Genomic DNA, 16,271 nt, shown 5'->3' with positions numbered 1-16,271 from the left:
TGGACCAGAGCACACCAGGCACTCCTGTATTCCACTGCCTCCCACAGTTTGGTCAAACTCATGCTGGTAGCTTTGAGAACACTGTCCAACCATCCCGTCTTCTTTCGTCCCCTTCTCCTTGTGCCCTCCATCTTTCCCAACATCAGGGTCTTTTCCAGGGAGTCTTCTCTTCTCATGAGGTGGCCAAAGTATTGGAGCCTCAGCTTCACGATCTGTCCTTCCAGTGAGCACTCAGGGCTGATTTCCTTCAGAATGGAGAGGTTTGATCTTCTTTCAGTCCATGGGGCTCTCAAGAGTCTCCTCCAGCACCATAATTCAAAAGCATCAATTCTTCGGCGATCAGCCTTCTTTATGGTCCAGCTCTCACTTCCATACATCACTGCTGGGAAAACCATGGCTTTAACTATACAGACCTTTTTTGGCAAGGTGATGTGTCTGCTTTTTAAGACGCTGTCTAGGTTTTAAGATGCTGTCTTTGAACTATAAAGTAACTTAAATAGAAAACAATCTTTAGAAAGATGTTTCCCCCCCAAAGTATTTTATTTTAAATATCCGATTTAAATTTTAAAAATCTGATTTTTTGATTGATTTATTTTTAAAATCATTGATTTTTATCCACCCCGGTAGAAACTACTCTACAGAGGTGAAGTTTACATTTGTTGCTCCATCCACTGTTTCTCTCCCAGCCCATGTGGCCCTTGGAAGATTGCCCAGAGAGAAAGTGGCCCTCAGACTCAGAATGTGACCCCACCCTTGTACTATGTATCTTAAGTGCTTTGATCCTGTGCTCTACTGTCCTTGTTCCAGTCATGGAACATGCCGTGAAAATGTAACAGGGAATTCAGTGCATACATTAAATATAGGATGGGGAGAGGAAGAAAGAGATGTGTACATTTGCTTTCCTTAATGTATCTAACAGCAGTCCTCCTTGAAATTAAATTACTCATTTTCATGTTTCCAGGAGCGAACCCACAGTATGTACATATCAAATGTCATTAATTCTACTTAAATCTTCGTTATAGAGCTGCTGGACTTTGACCTTAATGCTCCGCTTAGCCCCCTGGCAGCCAGACAAAACAACTAAACTGAAAGCCTGAAATTTGAGCGTTCGAAATCCTATTTCGGGTGATGGGTGTAGTAGCTCCAGAGAGCTAGAGGAGAGGATGAGTGTAAACAGTTAGCTATAGCGTGGAAGAGAGAGAATCTAATGGCAAGTGTGCCTGAAGGAGCATCTCCTTCTCAGTAGTATTCCTTGTTTGTCCTTTCAGTAGTAAACATGAAGGAGCGTCTCCACCTCCATCGTTCTGCCCGGACACTGAGGTCCAGCACCGAGGGCCTTCTGGCAGTTCCCTCACTGCGAGAAGTGAGGTTACAGGGAATCAGGCAGAGGGCCTTCTCGGTAGTGGCACCTGCCATGTGGAATGCCCTCCCACCAGATGTCAAAGAGAAAAATAGCTACCAAACTTTTAGAAGACACCTGAAGGCAGCCCTGTTTAGGGAAGCTTTTAATTTTTAATAGGGCATTGTATTTTAGTGTTTTGTTGGAAGCCGCCCAGAGTGTCTGGGGAAACCCAGCCAGATGGGCGGGTTATAAATAATAAATTATTATTATTAGGTAAAGGTAAAGGGACCCCTGATCATTAGGTCCAGTCATGACTGACTCTGGGGTTGTGGCGCTCATCTCGCTTTATTGGCCGAGGGAGCCGGCATACAGCTTCCAGGTCATGTGGCCAGCATGACGAAGCCGCTTCTGGCGAACCACAGCAGCGCATGGAAACGCCATTTACCTTCCCGCCAGAGTGGTACCTATTTATCTACTTGCCCTGCATGCTTTTGAACTGCTAGGTGGGCAGAAGCAGGGACCAAGCAAGGGGAGCTCACCCCGTCAAGGGGATTCGAACCACCGACCTTCTGATCGGCAAGTCTTAGGCTCTGTGGTTTAACCCACAGCGCCACCCACGTCCCTTATCATTATTGTTGTTGTTTTATTGCGCTTTTGCTTTAATGCGCTTGGCAGATATGGCTGCCTATGAGTGCGCGGGTGCAGGTGCTCAGGAGCCCGGTTATGTCAACCCTTGCCTGCAGAACTGGCAACCCCTCACCCCTTTTCGAACACCCTCCTTTGGGCAGTGTTCCTTCAACATCTAGTCCTCTCCCCTCTCCTTGTGAGTTCTCCAGTGCAGCTGCCGCCAAAGCCTCTGGTTCTCTGAGCTGCCTTGCCCTCCCCAAAGAAAGGTGCCTCCTGAAAGTGAAAAAACTTCTGGGAAATGATATATAATGAGATGAAAAAATGTTGAAATAGATATTTACTAAGAAACCAGAAGCATTTTCACTTGGCATTGTAGGCGAGGATATTAACAGACAGGAAAATAAGTTTTTATATGCAACAACGGCAGCAAGAATACTATTGGCACAAAAATGGAAGCAAGAAGAATTGCCAACGAAAGAAGAATGGCAAATGAAATTAATGGACTATGCAGAATTAGGTAAATTAACAGGAAGGATTCGAAACCTGCGGGATCAGAAATTCTTAGAGGACTGAAGTAAATATTTGAACTATTTGAAAAGCAATTGTAATAAACAGGTTACGCTAGTAGGACTGCAAAAAGTTCTGTAAGGAGGACTTTGTGAAATATTGCAAGGAAGACTTTGAAAAGAATTATCAGTTAACGACAATTAAAAGTAATAGAGAAATTAAGAAATGCAGAACAAAGAAATGTGATTTCTGGCGCCGTGAAAGCAAGCAGAAGGCCATGTGTTTAGTCCCCAGCAGCTCTGCTTAGGGCTGCATAAGACCACTGTGTACTCAATTTATTTCAAGATGAAAGCAGACTCATTTTTATAGTACAGTGGTACCTTGGTTCTCAAACGCCTTGGTTCCCAAACATCGAAAACCCGGAATTAAGTGTTCTGGTTTTCGAACGTTTTTCAGAAGCCAAACGTCCGATGTGACTGTCGACTATTGTTTCGGGGGCACCTGCACCAATCAGAAGTCGTGCCTTGGTTTTTGAACATTTTGGAAGTCAAACAGACTTCTGGAACGGATTAAGTTTGAGAAGCAAGGTACCACTGTATTTGGCGCTTTGGTTTTTGCTATTTATTTTGCGTTTTTGTTTTGAGGCTTTTTCAGTTAATTTGTTTTTGTGACTGTGTGGAACCCAGTTCAGCTATCCTGCGCCTGCAGAAATGGATAAAAGCCCCCCATCCAAACAATGACTATCATCAGTGCAAGTAAGAGAAAAAATAATTTTAATTTTTATCATCTATGATACTGTCTTATTTATTTTATAGTACAGCACATTGATTATTGCCTTCATTTTATGGATCAGTGGTCTCATTAGATAGTAAAATTCATGTTAAATTGCTGTTTTAGGGGTTGCCTGGAATGGATTAATCCATTTTGCATTACTTTCCACGGTGTGTGCCTTGGTTTTGGAATGCTTTGGTTTTGGAATGGACTTCTGGAACAGATTAATTTTGAGAACCAAGGTACCACTGTACAATGACAGCCCTTTCTAGTCTGTTGTCAAATTTAGGAGAAATTGTTTCTAGTTGCTTGCACAGATTTGGCCCAGTCATATGTCTCGTCTCAAGCCCAGCCATGCCATACTGGAAGTATATTTGATCATCTTAGTTTGTGTCTTCCAGTTCTCATTTGTGGTCATTGATCGTTTTTTATGAGGTGTTTCCTTGTTCTGCACATTTTACTATCAATGGATGTTTGCCAGTGAAACAAGTGTCTGCATCATCCAGATTTTGCATTTATTTTTCCTCCTCTAACAGGATAATAGGAGGAAATGTTTAGATATGGTTTCTCATGGGACAGCTTAAGAACAATGCTGTTGTGCTGGAGGAGCAAGGCATCTTTTTCTACTCAATCCCTGTTTTTTTCTGATCATGGTGGTTCTTTGCAATTCATAAACCTGGAATTATTGAGTAAAATCGGGTTGTTTTTCAATTTCCTCGTCTTTTAGTTGTGGAAAAAATAATTTTCATGTATTTTAATAAGCAGTTCCACTCTAATATTCATGGGTGCTCTTAAGTATTTCTAAGAATTAAGTAAATTATTTTCGGCACATCAGATCAGCTTCACAAGTAATTGGACAGATATACAGTAATACCTCCGCAAACGTCTGCCTCGTCTAGCATCCATTCTAGCGAACGTCCGCGGCAAAGTACTGGAACGGGTTACTTCTGGGTTTGCCGCTTGCACATGCCCAGAAGTGCTAAATTGTGCTTTGTACATGCATGGAAGCGCAAACCGCTCCACATGCGCACTCAGGCATGGCACTTTGCCCTGTGTCCTTTTCGGCTAGCGGCCGGGGCTCCGGAACGGATCCTGGTCGCAAAACAAGGTACTGTACCACTGTATCCGAAATAAAAATCAGCAGAGGAAGATTTTGGGAGAAATTAGACTCATTGTAGCCGGAACACTGATGCTGTTACGTAACACTGATACTGATGTTATCAATTCCTGCTGGAGTTCCCCCATCATTTCTCTTCTTCTTAAAGTGCATTCAGTTTGCAGTAGTTTGCCCTAACTGGACATCAGTTCACAAATACCGTATTAATTGAAGGGTATTTGCTGTTTAGAATATAACTTGCTCTAATTAACTGATTGCCCAGAAATCCAACCCGGCTCCTACTCATTGGAAATATTCAGTTCTGCATATAGGTCACACCTAAAAATTGGTACTGGGACTTAACAATTTGAAATGCATTTTCTGTGCTGCTTTCCAAGTACTTAGAAACTAATTTTTGTTCTGTATATATATTAAATTCTGTGTACATTAAACATTTTCCTGTATTTTAATATTGTTTACATGTCATCCATGGTTTAGACTCTTATACAAATCCTGCATACATTGCAATATATTTACCATGTGGGGCTCATCACATTTTGTTGCATCACAATTCTTTCTCGCTCTGTAATCGAGTATGAACTTGCATATATTAGCATGGATTTCTGGCAATCCTTGATAACTAGCTTAAAATGGTGAGCAGTCTTACGAATGCTCGGTAGGTTTTTCTTTCATTGCTTGTTGCATTGTTGATTTCCCTTCCTGGAGGTGAATACAATGTTAAGGATTCATTTGAATTCTAGACACGGTAGTTCCATGTCACGGAGCCAGGATCCTTCCCCAAGGGAAAAGGTGAAAGTGCTTCCCATCACTCACCTTCCCTGCCAGTGATTAGGGACTGACATTGACTACTTCCAGTGGGAGTCCCAAGGAGTCATTTTCAGCCAGAAAGAGTGTAATTGTGATACAGTTCCTGGGAGGGGGGACGACGAGAAACTGACAGAATGAAGACCAATTAAACTCTTTATTCCCTTCCCTACAGGAATACAGCGAGTTCCATAATAAACCACTCTCTGATCTTCACGGTGAGTAGTTTTATGGTTACTTCCTGCAATCTTAGGTACACCTACTTCTGCGCTGAACTCAATGAGACTTACCGTATTTTTCGCTCTATAAGACGCACCAGACCACAAGAGGCACCTAGTTTTTGGAGGAGGAAAACAAGAAAAAAAAAAATTCTGAATCTCAGAAGCCAGAACAGCAAGAGGGATCGCTGTGCAGTGAAAGCAGCAATCCCTCTTGCTGTTCTGGCTTCTGGGATAGCTGTACAGCCTGCATTCGCGCCATAAGACGCACACACATTTCCCCTTACTTTTTAGGAGGGAAAAAGTGAGTCTTATAGAGCAAAAAATACGGTACTTCCGAGTTAGAAAAAGAGAGAGCATAGGATTATGCTATCGGCCTGTGATCCTAGATACGGTCACTTGTAAGAAATGCCCTTTGAACTCCACGAGGCCTGCCACCAGTTTAAAATATACTTTGGATTGGCAAGACCCAGTGAGCATACACTTATTGTATTTACTTTTAAAATTATTGATGGTTTGCCAGATCTTGCGTAATAATATGAAAAGCGGAAGCAAAGTGCTGTTGCCCTTACGGATTCACTGTGTGTTTTCCCCTTCCCTTCCCAGTGTTGGCTTTGTTTTGTTTTAAAGAAAGTAATATTGATCTCAAATCCAGTTTAGGCTGCATGGGATTTAAAAATGCGGCTGGCTTTAGAATGCTGTCATTCTTCTCTCAAAGGACTTTCCACTTGACAGCAAATCTCTCGCCGTTGCCTAGAACCACGGAAGGCGTTTTTTTGCTTCAGACTGTGTAAACAATAGTGTGAGACCCTGCAGTTTCTTACTGTACGAGAAACTGAAGGCATTGGTTATTTGCGTAATTCTGCTTGAGCAGAGCGATTGCAAGAATCTGTTCCTTTTTTCTGAAGAACCGAATGAGGCTTTGGAAGCAGGCAGCCATATGCAAATCAAGGATACAAGGTTCAGTGCATTCCAGCACATTTAAGAGTCCTGCTGTGACGTTCTTTGCACTCTTGAACTACAGTAAACAAAACCAAAAAGCATTAGTTTTAACAAACTTGTAATCCCATACACACTTACCTGGGAGGAGCCTCATTGAACACAGTGGGGCTTACTTATAAGTAAACATGCATAGGTTTTCACGGTCTGCTCAAGCATGAAAAACGTGCCTACTAAATGGATACGGCCAAAAAAAACAAAAGTCTTGCAAAACAGCTGGGTTTAGATGGATTGCATTTTCAGTTACAAAGATTATTCAGAAACAGGTTAAGATGTGTTTGTTACTTGGTCTGCATACCTCTTTAAAAAGAAGGTGTTTCCTTCCTAGTGTTTTTATCCTTCATTCGTCAGTGATCTTATCTTCCTTTTTATTCAGTAAAGCGTTGAAGAATCTGTGTCAGTGTAAACTAGTCTATGCTGAGGAGCCACAAACTGTGACTAGAGGGAGGGTTTGAACTGAGCAATCCTGTACTTGCATTATGCTGGGTCCATAGATAAGCGTAGGGACACGGGTGGCGCTGTGGTCTAAACCACTGATCAGAAGGGTGGCGGTTCAAATCGCCATGACGGGGTGATCTCCCGTTTTCTCTGTCCCAGCTCCTGCAAACCTAGCAGTTTGCAAGTGCGCCAGTGTAGGTAGATAAATAGGTACCGCTGTGGCGGGAAGGTAAATGGTGTTTCTTTGCGCTGTGGTTTCCATCATGGTGTTCCGTTGTGCCAGAAGCGGTTTAGTCATGCTGGCCACATGACCCGGAAAGCGGTCTGTGGACAAACACCAGCTCCCTTGCCCTGAAAAGCAAAATGAGCGCCGCAACCCCACAGTCGCCTTTGACTGGACATAACCATCCAGGGGTCCCTTACCTTACCATAGATATGCCATTGCTACACTGGCAGAAAGGAATCAGCATGTTTTTATATGAGTAGAATGTGTCCTTTTTTTGAAAATTCAGCTCTGGGTTATTTGTGGCGCCTGCCTGGTGCTTTTACATGAGTAGAATGTGTGTTTTTATTTAAAATGCAGCTCTGGTTTATTTATGGGACATAGGAATTCGTTCATCCCCCCCCCCCCCAAATATATATATATAATCTGGCCCCCCACATGATCTGAGGGACAGCCCATGGCTGAAAAAGTTTGCTGACCTCTGCTCTAATCCAAAACTGAAAAAAGATGTGAAAATCATAATAAATAAAATCTTAATCATAAATCACTTTTTTCCATGTAGCAGGACATAAATGGGTTGTTGTTTTTTTTAATAGAGAAAGGTTTATAGGAACATGTGAAAGCTTTTTAGGTTCTATCCCTATATTAGGCAATTATTGTTGTTAATGACTGTCAATTCGTCCCCTCCGTCCCCAGCCTGTGTAGCAAGCTTTGAGTAGCAGGTCTTCTATCATGTGGGTCTGTGGGAAGTGTTTCTACTGGTTTATGTGGCAGCTCATGCAGAGCTTGCAGACGCACACTGAGTAACCAGTGTGAGCCTTTCTATTTTTAAGCGTGTTAATTTTAGTACACCTTCGTTTATATGTGGCTTGTTGAAATGTATCTCTAACAGTGGGGCTAGGCCTGCACAGCGACGATACTAACCGCACAGGTAGAACTACTTACAAAAACATCATCCTTTGGGGATGAGGCAAATAGAGTATTCTAACGAAAACCGTTTTCAGAAATAAAATCCACCGTTCTGCATAATTTTGTTTCTTGAAACACTGTGACTTACTATGATCTAAGTTTGGTGTCCTTTAAAAAAAATAAAGCTCTGTATGTTTTAACAGCTGCATGGCAGGCAGACCTTTAGGCAGACCTTTATTCGGAGATGAAGAAAGCTTCATTAACTTAAATTCTGTCTTGATCGATGGCATTTGTATGTGTGCGACTTCCCCTACTCTTGCAGATTTCCTTAGGAAGCCCTAGCAGCCCTCAACTTGATTTTAAATCAATCCAGTAAAAGGTAAAGGTAAAGGTACCCCTGCCCGTACGGGCCAGTCTTGCCAGACTCTGGGGTTGTGCGCCCATCGCACTCAAGAGGCCAGGGGCCAGCGCTGTCCGAAGACACTTCCGGGTCACGTGGCCAGCGTGACATCGCTGCTCTGGCGCGCCAGAGCTGCACACGGAAACGCCGTTTACCTTCCCGCTAGAAAGCGGTCCCTATTTATCTACTTGCACCCGAGGGTGCTTTCGAACTGCTAGGTTGGCAGGCGCTGGGACCGAGCAACGGGAGCGCACCCCGCCGCGGGGATTCGAACCGCCGACCTTTCGATCGGCAAGCCCTAGGTGCTGAGGCTTTTACCCACAGCGCCACCCGCGTCCCCTTAAATCAATCCAACCCGACTATAATTCAGTTAAGACATTTGGACTCTTCTTTGGGTATGTGACATTTGCTATTAGTGCAAATGACAAAAAAGAATAAGAGCCGCCATTTGTGACACATGCACTCCCCAGCCCTTGTGAAGAATCTAGATTCAACTGTATGCCAGTTAAAAACTGGAATACTTAGCTCTTCGACGGACTGTATTTGATTAGGTCAAGGTATTCGGTCTCAACTGTGGCTCACTAATATTCGTGCGATCATTAGGCAGTAAGCAATGCAAGCCCTGTTCACTTTGCACATGTGTTGAAAGCTTGCGGGCAGGGGAGTGAGTTCTTGCCTGCTGGTCCTGACAACCACTTGTTCAGTAGAAGGTGTGAGAGGGCTCTGGGGACATACAGCTATGTGTGCAGAGGTTCTTCAGCATGGTTTGGAATCTGCATTCTCAGGTGTACTAAGAGCACACACTCCTATACAGTGGATGCTCGGGTTGCGAACGTGATCCATGCGGGAGGCATGTTCACAACCCGCAGAGTCCGCAACCTGCAGCGCTGCATCTGCATACGCACAGGTTGCGATTCGGCGCTTCTGTGCATGCGCAAAGCGTGATTTATCGCTTCTGCGCATGCGCGACCGCCGAAACATGGAAGTAACCTGTTCCAGTACTTCCTGGTTTCAGTGCATCCGTAACCCCAAAAAACACAACCTGAAGCGTCTGTAACCCGAGGTATGACTGTAATTCATCTTATGCCTCCTGCTGAAAATGTGGAAAGGTTGTGGTCCAGTGGTTGTGATCCTACTTCTGCCTCTACGTATTAACTTGTTTGATGATGATGATAATAATAAGAAGAAGATGAAGGACCCCTGGATGGTTAAGTCCAGTCAAAGGCGACTATGGGGTTGCATCGCTCATCTTGCTTTTCAGGCTGAGGGAGCCGGCGTTTGGCCACAGACAGCTTTCCGGGTCATGTGGCCAGCAGGACTAAACCGCTTCTGGTGCAACGGAACACTGTGACGGAAACCAGAGTGCACAGAAATGCCATTTACCTTTCTGCCGCGGAGGTATCTATTTATCTGCTTGCCCTGGTGTGCTTTTGAACTGCTAGGTTGGCAGGAGCTGGGACAGAGCAATGGGAGCTCACTCCCTCACGGGGATTCGAACCGCCAACCTTCTGATCAGCAAACTCAAGAGGCTCAGTGGTTTAGAGCACAGCGCCACCCGCGTCCCCTTGTTTAATATGCACATACTCTAACCGGAGCTACGAAAAGAATCTTGGGTGGAGGGGCAAAATAGGGCAAAACATGGAAGCGATGCATTTGTGAATTATGAACCATCTGTGCAGAAGGTGAGCATGGTACACCCCTTAGTTCAGAATTTGTGTTTTGTTTTTTGCTCAGGTGCCTTGCAAGAGTAGCAATACAAGGGAGATATGAGTAAGGGGGACTAACAGGAAATAAGTCATTTTCCTGTCTGCTTCACGGTGAAAGCAAATGTCTCTGTCCTTTATTGTATTGCTTAGTCACACAATATTACCTGTCCAAAGGGATGAATTGTTTTGATTTAAGAGGCTGCTATCTTGAGGGTTTGTAATGCCTGTGGGCATGCAGTCTGCTTGATAGCTCATAGCTTTTGTGAATGGAGAAAAGTTGATTTTCACCCCAACATCCTGCCCCCGAAGCAATTTTAAATGAATCCCTGTCTCTCGTGATGAATGCGTCATGCAGCTGTTCCATCTTTCTGCCTGAAAGCCATGAATATAGTTGAAAACTGCACGCTTCAGCATGTGACCAAATCCTTTGGAGTCGCAGACATTTTATAATCCCTTTGAAAGTCCTTAGAATTTGAGTTATAGCATTTGTTCTAGGGTGATGATTTATAGATATGGCAGCACCTTGTTAGAGAAAACGAACATAACACCTTGTTACCTTTCCCACTGCAATACTTTTGTCTTCAACAATTGGGGTGCAAAGACAGGATTAATCTCTTCCGGAAAATGTTGAGCCATGTACATCAGGGACCAGCAAACTTTTTCAGCAGGGGGCCGGTCCACTGTCCCTCAGACCTTGTGGGGGGCCGGACTATATTTCGAAAAAAGAAGAACGAATTCCTATGCCCCACAAATAACCCAGAGATGCATTTTAAATAAAAGGACACATTCTACTCATGTAAAAACATGCTGATTCCCGGACTGTCAGCGGGCCGGATTGAGAAGGCAGTTGGGCCGGATCCGTCCCCTGGGCCTTAGTTTGCCTACCCATGATGTACATCATTTTAGAAGAATGTTTCACTTGCTACATGTGGCTTTGTAGGGAAGCTAGGGTGCTGGTGGCTTCCTGACACATTCATCAACAGCAATATAGAGACTTCTGTGTAAAGTTCACCTGCACAGAGAATAGTGTGGATATTTCCCCCCAATATGGAGATTAATTCCATGTTAGAAGCAAACACCCAAATTCATACAATGAGTCTGCTGTACAGTTAGATGATGAGATAAGTGTCCTAGGCTCAGATCCAGCTCTGAAAGTGAGCTGCAATTTTTAACCCCCCACCTTATGCTAAAAATGGGACAAGCTGTCCTCACCTGTGAGCTGGCTGAGTGAGTCATAGGGGATTCCAGCGTGAGCAAAGGGACAGCCCCTTAAGTCTCTCTGACTTATTTTTGGCTTATATAGTTCGTGAAAACAACAAAAATATACAAATATGGGGGGGGGGGGGAATTGAACAGAAGCTATGTATCCTATCAGCCAGGAGGTAAAAAAACCCCTAAACATATACACATAGTAAGGTACTCAACCTGCAACAAGTAAGAAAGAAAACCCTGGGACAGCGGCAAAACCCCTTTCTGTTAATAGATACCCGTTGAAGTTTCTGCTAACTATCAGTTGCGAGCTGCAAGATTTGCACTGGCTGCCCAAAGGCTGAGGTACATTTTAATGTAAAGATGTACTTGGGTTGATTCTGTTCTTTGATATTGGATTAGTGTATATATATATTTTCTGTGGTTGATATGACCATGATGGTAGAAACAGCAATAAACTGTGACAGTTACTAGCCGTGGTGGCCCTTAAATATTTTTCGCTTGTTGGATTTTCTAAGCGTCCTGTAAGTGAGGGAGAAAAATGTAACTTTAATTCTTCCACCCAGGGGGAAAAATAATAATATTTTCAGCAGTCTAAATGGGCCAGACAGCTTGCGCACTGGGCATTTTATTATGTAGACAGAGTAGCCATTGTTCTTCCCACGACGCCTGTGTTGCTTCAGTCTATATCAAATAATGCTCCCAAGAAGCGTTGTGAAAGTAATGATTCCCCTTTGAAAGAATCCCCAAACTTGGGGGGGATTATTCTATCATTTGGTTTAAATAGGACCAGATGGGCTTGTAAAGCACAGCATGCCAGAGCGAGATCCAATAGTACATGCTGGCTTTGATTATGAAAATGGCTTGTAAAATACTGCTCACGTTGTCGTCCGATCACACTAGCTTCCATCAGAGCAGGCGAGGAAGCAGCTAAGATCTGGATTGCATTTTCTTTAGCTTCTCCTTAGAAAGCCAAGAGAATTTTGTTAAAATCAGTACTGTTTAAATTAATACTGGCCTCCCGAGATATTTTTCCAAGCCAGGAACAAGGAACTCAACCCAATGGGTTTAGTTGGATGCAAAATCCCATTTGATCTTACTGGTTCTGCTTTCCAGTATCGTAGCTGTGACCCCCCCCCCCCCCAAAAAAAACCCCCACCACCATTGACTTGTAGTTCCATTCCATGCTGGGAATCAGGATGTTAAACATCGGTTTTAATAACTTGATTCTAGTAGGCATTGGCTGAGGCCAAACATCAGGGGTTGCCTTCCTTTTTGGATGAATGGGCACATTATGAATTTCGATAAGAGTTCTGGAGACACCAGTCAAAAAATGGCTGCCATGGAAGGGACGGGCATAACACAAAATTGAGGAGACAACCACCCCAATAAGTTTACGCATACCATGGGGAGTCAGCTGTGCCCTGCTGGTCCTAGGTAAAAAAGGTAAACAACCCCTGGACGATTAAGTCCAGTCAAAGGGTACTGGGGTTGCAGCGCTCATCTCGCGTTCAGGCCGAGGGAGTCGGTGTTTGTCCACAGACAGCTTTCTGGGTCATGTGGTCAGCATGACTAAACCGCTTTTGGTGCAACGGGACACTGTGATGGAAGTCAAAGTGCACAAAAATGCCATTTACCTTCCTGCCGCAGTGGTACCTATTTATCTAATTGCCATGGTGTGCTTTCGAACTGCTAGGTTGGCAGGAGCTCATTCCATTGCGGGGATTCGAACCACTGACTTTCTGATCGGCAAGCCCAAGAGGCGCAGTGCTTTAGACCACAGCACCACCCACTTCCTGAATAAACAAGCACACAATCACTGATAGGTCCACCCACCATTGTGAGGCTCAAAGCAATGAAGATGATGCCTCCCCAGCTGTTTCCATTGGCTGTGGGTTTCTTGTGATGTCACAAAAGCACTTGGCAACTAAGTGGATATAAAGGCAGGCCAAGGGGAAAGCCCTTTTCTGTTTCCAGCAGGACACACCTGGCAATGGAGTGCACCACTGGAAGTCTTCACAGGTGTTATGTACAGTATCTGGTGCCACAGTCTGTCTTCCAGGTTGAGGTCATAGCTCCTTGCACTGTGTCCTGAAATCTAGCATCAGTGCAATGAATTTGTGCAGGGCACATGGATCATTGTACCGTATTTAATGTTGCCTAAGACTGGTGTTTCCCAGTAGTGATGTATGGAAGTGAGAGCTGGGCCATAAAGAAGGCTGATTGCCAAAGAATTTATGCTTTTGAATTATGGTGCTGGAGGAGACTCTTGAGAGTCCCATGGACTGCAAGAAGAACAAACCTATCCATTCTTAAGGAAATCAGCCCTGAGTGCTCACTGGAAGGACAGATCGTGAAGCTGAGGCTCCAATATTTTGGCCACCTCATGAGAAGGGAAGACTCCCTGGAAAAGACCCTGATGTTGGGAAAGATGGAGGGCACAAGGAGAAGGGGACGACAGAGGACAAGATGGTTGGATAGTGTTCTCGAAGCTACCAGCATGAGTTTGACCAAACTGTGGGAGGCAGTGGAAGACAGAAGTCCCTGGTGTGTCCATGGGGTCACGAAGAGTCGGACACGACTAAATGACTAAACAACAACAACAAGACTGGTGTGGCTCTGTGATGCCTTCATCACTTCTCCTGCTGATGTCTCTCTGCAAGTACTTTTGACTGGCAATCAAGGCTTTTCTCTTAGGCCTAGGAAACTTGAGAAGCTTGCATTCAGAGCAGAGTTTGGGCAACCTGTGGACCAAGAGTTGCACGTGGCCCTCAGCCGAATCTCATGTGTCTGGGAGAAACTGAGGAAGGGAAGTGGCTTCAAGGAAAGCTGAAACAGAAGGCCTGTAGGAGGCGGAGGGAAGATTTCTGCAAGGGCAAAAAGGGGCAGCCTTGGGCAAGAGCAGGGCAAGGAGAGGGTGGAAAAAACTTGTTTGTGATTCTGGCCCATGCACTACCATGATGACAGGTTATCCTTGAAGTAGGAGACCTTAGAGAGAAATACAGTTCCCCACCTTTTCTTGGGGGGCTGTTTTGAGGAAGCTTGCATGAGTGGTTCTTGAAATATACTCAGAGTCGATGCGTGGGTTCGAATCCCATCCTCGTCGCCAGTGAAATATACTCAGAGTCGAGAGTGGATTTCATGCTCTTTATTCAGCTCATAGTGGTGAGGAAGAATGAATGTTCCCCAAAGTATCTGCATTATATACATTATTTACAGAATGGGCTGCACATGATTGGCTAATTCCGGAATTCTCCTGTAGGCCAATCAGGTTGTGGATTCACTTCCATCTGGAGCTGGATTGGGTGGCTCCTGCAGACCAATCATACTGCTGCATTGTTCTAGGACCAATCAGACTGCTGCATTTTAGATCCTATTCAACTCAGTACATAACAGTTCTTGAGGAGTTCTTGGAATTAAAATATGAGAAGACCTGTTGTTGGGGCAATAAATGTGTGGGGCTTTTGTTGCCTGCTTTCCTTGGAAATAAAGAGGGTCTGAACAGCATAGCTCACTTAAAAGGAAGTTGCTTTTAAATGCCATTAATGCAAATAGGACGGGAATGCACTCTGAGTTAGGCCATTTATCGGGAGAAACTCTGCCATGAGTGCTGTTTTTGTGGAAAAGCAGGATGTAAATTGGTGTGAAACATACAAACATTTTTCTTCCTATTGCTTGCATGCTTTTCCTGTTAGACTTTCAGCCTTCCTGTTAGAACATTGGCACTGAAAGAGAAAGAATATATGGTGTGAGCCAAACTGATTTGCTTCTAAAGCATTCAGCTATTGCTTTGCCACTAAGAGGTTTTTATAGAGAGTAAAATAATGTCTCTGCCTTCTCCCTCCAGTTGTGGGTTTGTTTGTTTTTTTGCAAAACAAGTACAAACTATATGCTGCAAATAGTCTCTGGCTGATTTCACACCAAGACTGTCAGGCTTCTGCCAGGGAAACCTGGGTTCAGACACCATCTAGACCTTGAAGTTCATTGAGTGGCCTTTGGAGCAGGGATAATCCGTGTGCCACCTCGTTGAGTTTTCAACTCACATGAAAAGTGGTAGTGTGTCTCTCTAGTAATTTTACTTGTGCAGATATAAGGGAAAACACATAGGTGTCCTATTACTAATTTCATTCTAAAAATGTAAACCTGCCTTTGAGTTCTTTAGTTACTGCCCCTCGTTGCAACACTTATCTGAATGGGAACTTTATATTTTTCCTTGAGCTCTTTGGCTGAAAGTTTGGGATCAAAATGAGACAAATGGAGGAAAAGTCATAAGAAAGGCTGGGATTCAGCTAGTGAGTCCTGTCAGTTTCTGCTTGTGCAACCAGCCCCTGCACACCCCACCCTGAATTTGGCTTGAGGGGCTGGGGAAATCCATGGAACAGGAGGAGGAATATGGGGATGTTGTTCCATGTGCTAATGATCACATTGCATGGTGTTGAATTCCCCTTAAAAATCTTATTTGTGATAGTGTATGTCTAGGGTAGTTTACAGAAGGATCAAAACAGCAGAAATGTGAATGGGGAGAAACAAAGTTGTAATGCGCTAAATAAAAACAGCATAAATAGCAGTATTAACATTGCATCTAAAATAATGTATTTGCCTGGTGCTGAGGGCAATAAAGCAGGTGCTAGGTTAACCTCACTGGGGGGCTACCACTGAGAAGCCCCTCACTTCTCAGGGTAGCCACTAACTTTACCTTGGACAGCAGGAAAAGCTGCAGGAAGAGAATATATTAATGGAAGGGAAGTATATACAGTCATTCCTAAATTGGCTTCCGAATGATCGAAACCCGGAAGTGTTTGTGTTTTCGAAGGTTCCTTTGGAATCCGAACGTCCGTTCCTGCAGCCAATCAGAAGCTGTGCTTTGGTTTCCGAACAGTTTGGAAGTCGAACGGACTTCCGGAACGAATTCCGTTCGACTTCCAAGGTACGACTGTATGGAGAAAAGTGGTTCTTCAGTTGTCCTGGTCCTAGGCTGTGAAGGGCTTTAAACATCAAAAC

At 44.1% G+C, this 16,271-nt stretch overlaps 1 protein-coding gene across 7 annotated transcripts in view; it reads left to right on the top strand.

The window, feature by feature from the left end:
* The window catches only part of LOC310826732 (semaphorin-4D-like), a 121,582-nt gene that overhangs the window by 16,975 nt on the left and 88,336 nt on the right, over positions 1-16,271 (top strand). For 3 of the 7 annotated variants that reach the window (XM_083701965.1, XM_083701961.1, XM_083701962.1), the window contains exon 2: positions 5,344-5,421. The exons of 1 other annotated variant lie outside the window; for it this stretch is intronic. The gene's annotated coding sequence lies outside the window, so the exon portion shown is untranslated. The remainder of the gene's footprint in view (positions 1-5,343; positions 5,422-16,271) is intronic. 3 more of the 7 variants (XM_083701966.1, XM_083701963.1, XM_083701964.1) reach the window with 1 other exon arrangement.

Source organism: Podarcis gaigeae, assembly GCF_964106915.1.
Source record: "Podarcis gaigeae genome assembly, chromosome: 11".
Taxonomy (NCBI): Eukaryota; Metazoa; Chordata; class Lepidosauria; order Squamata; family Lacertidae; genus Podarcis; species Podarcis gaigeae.
Note: the sequence above shows the minus strand (reverse complement) of the source record. Positions and strands in the feature narration are given on the sequence as shown.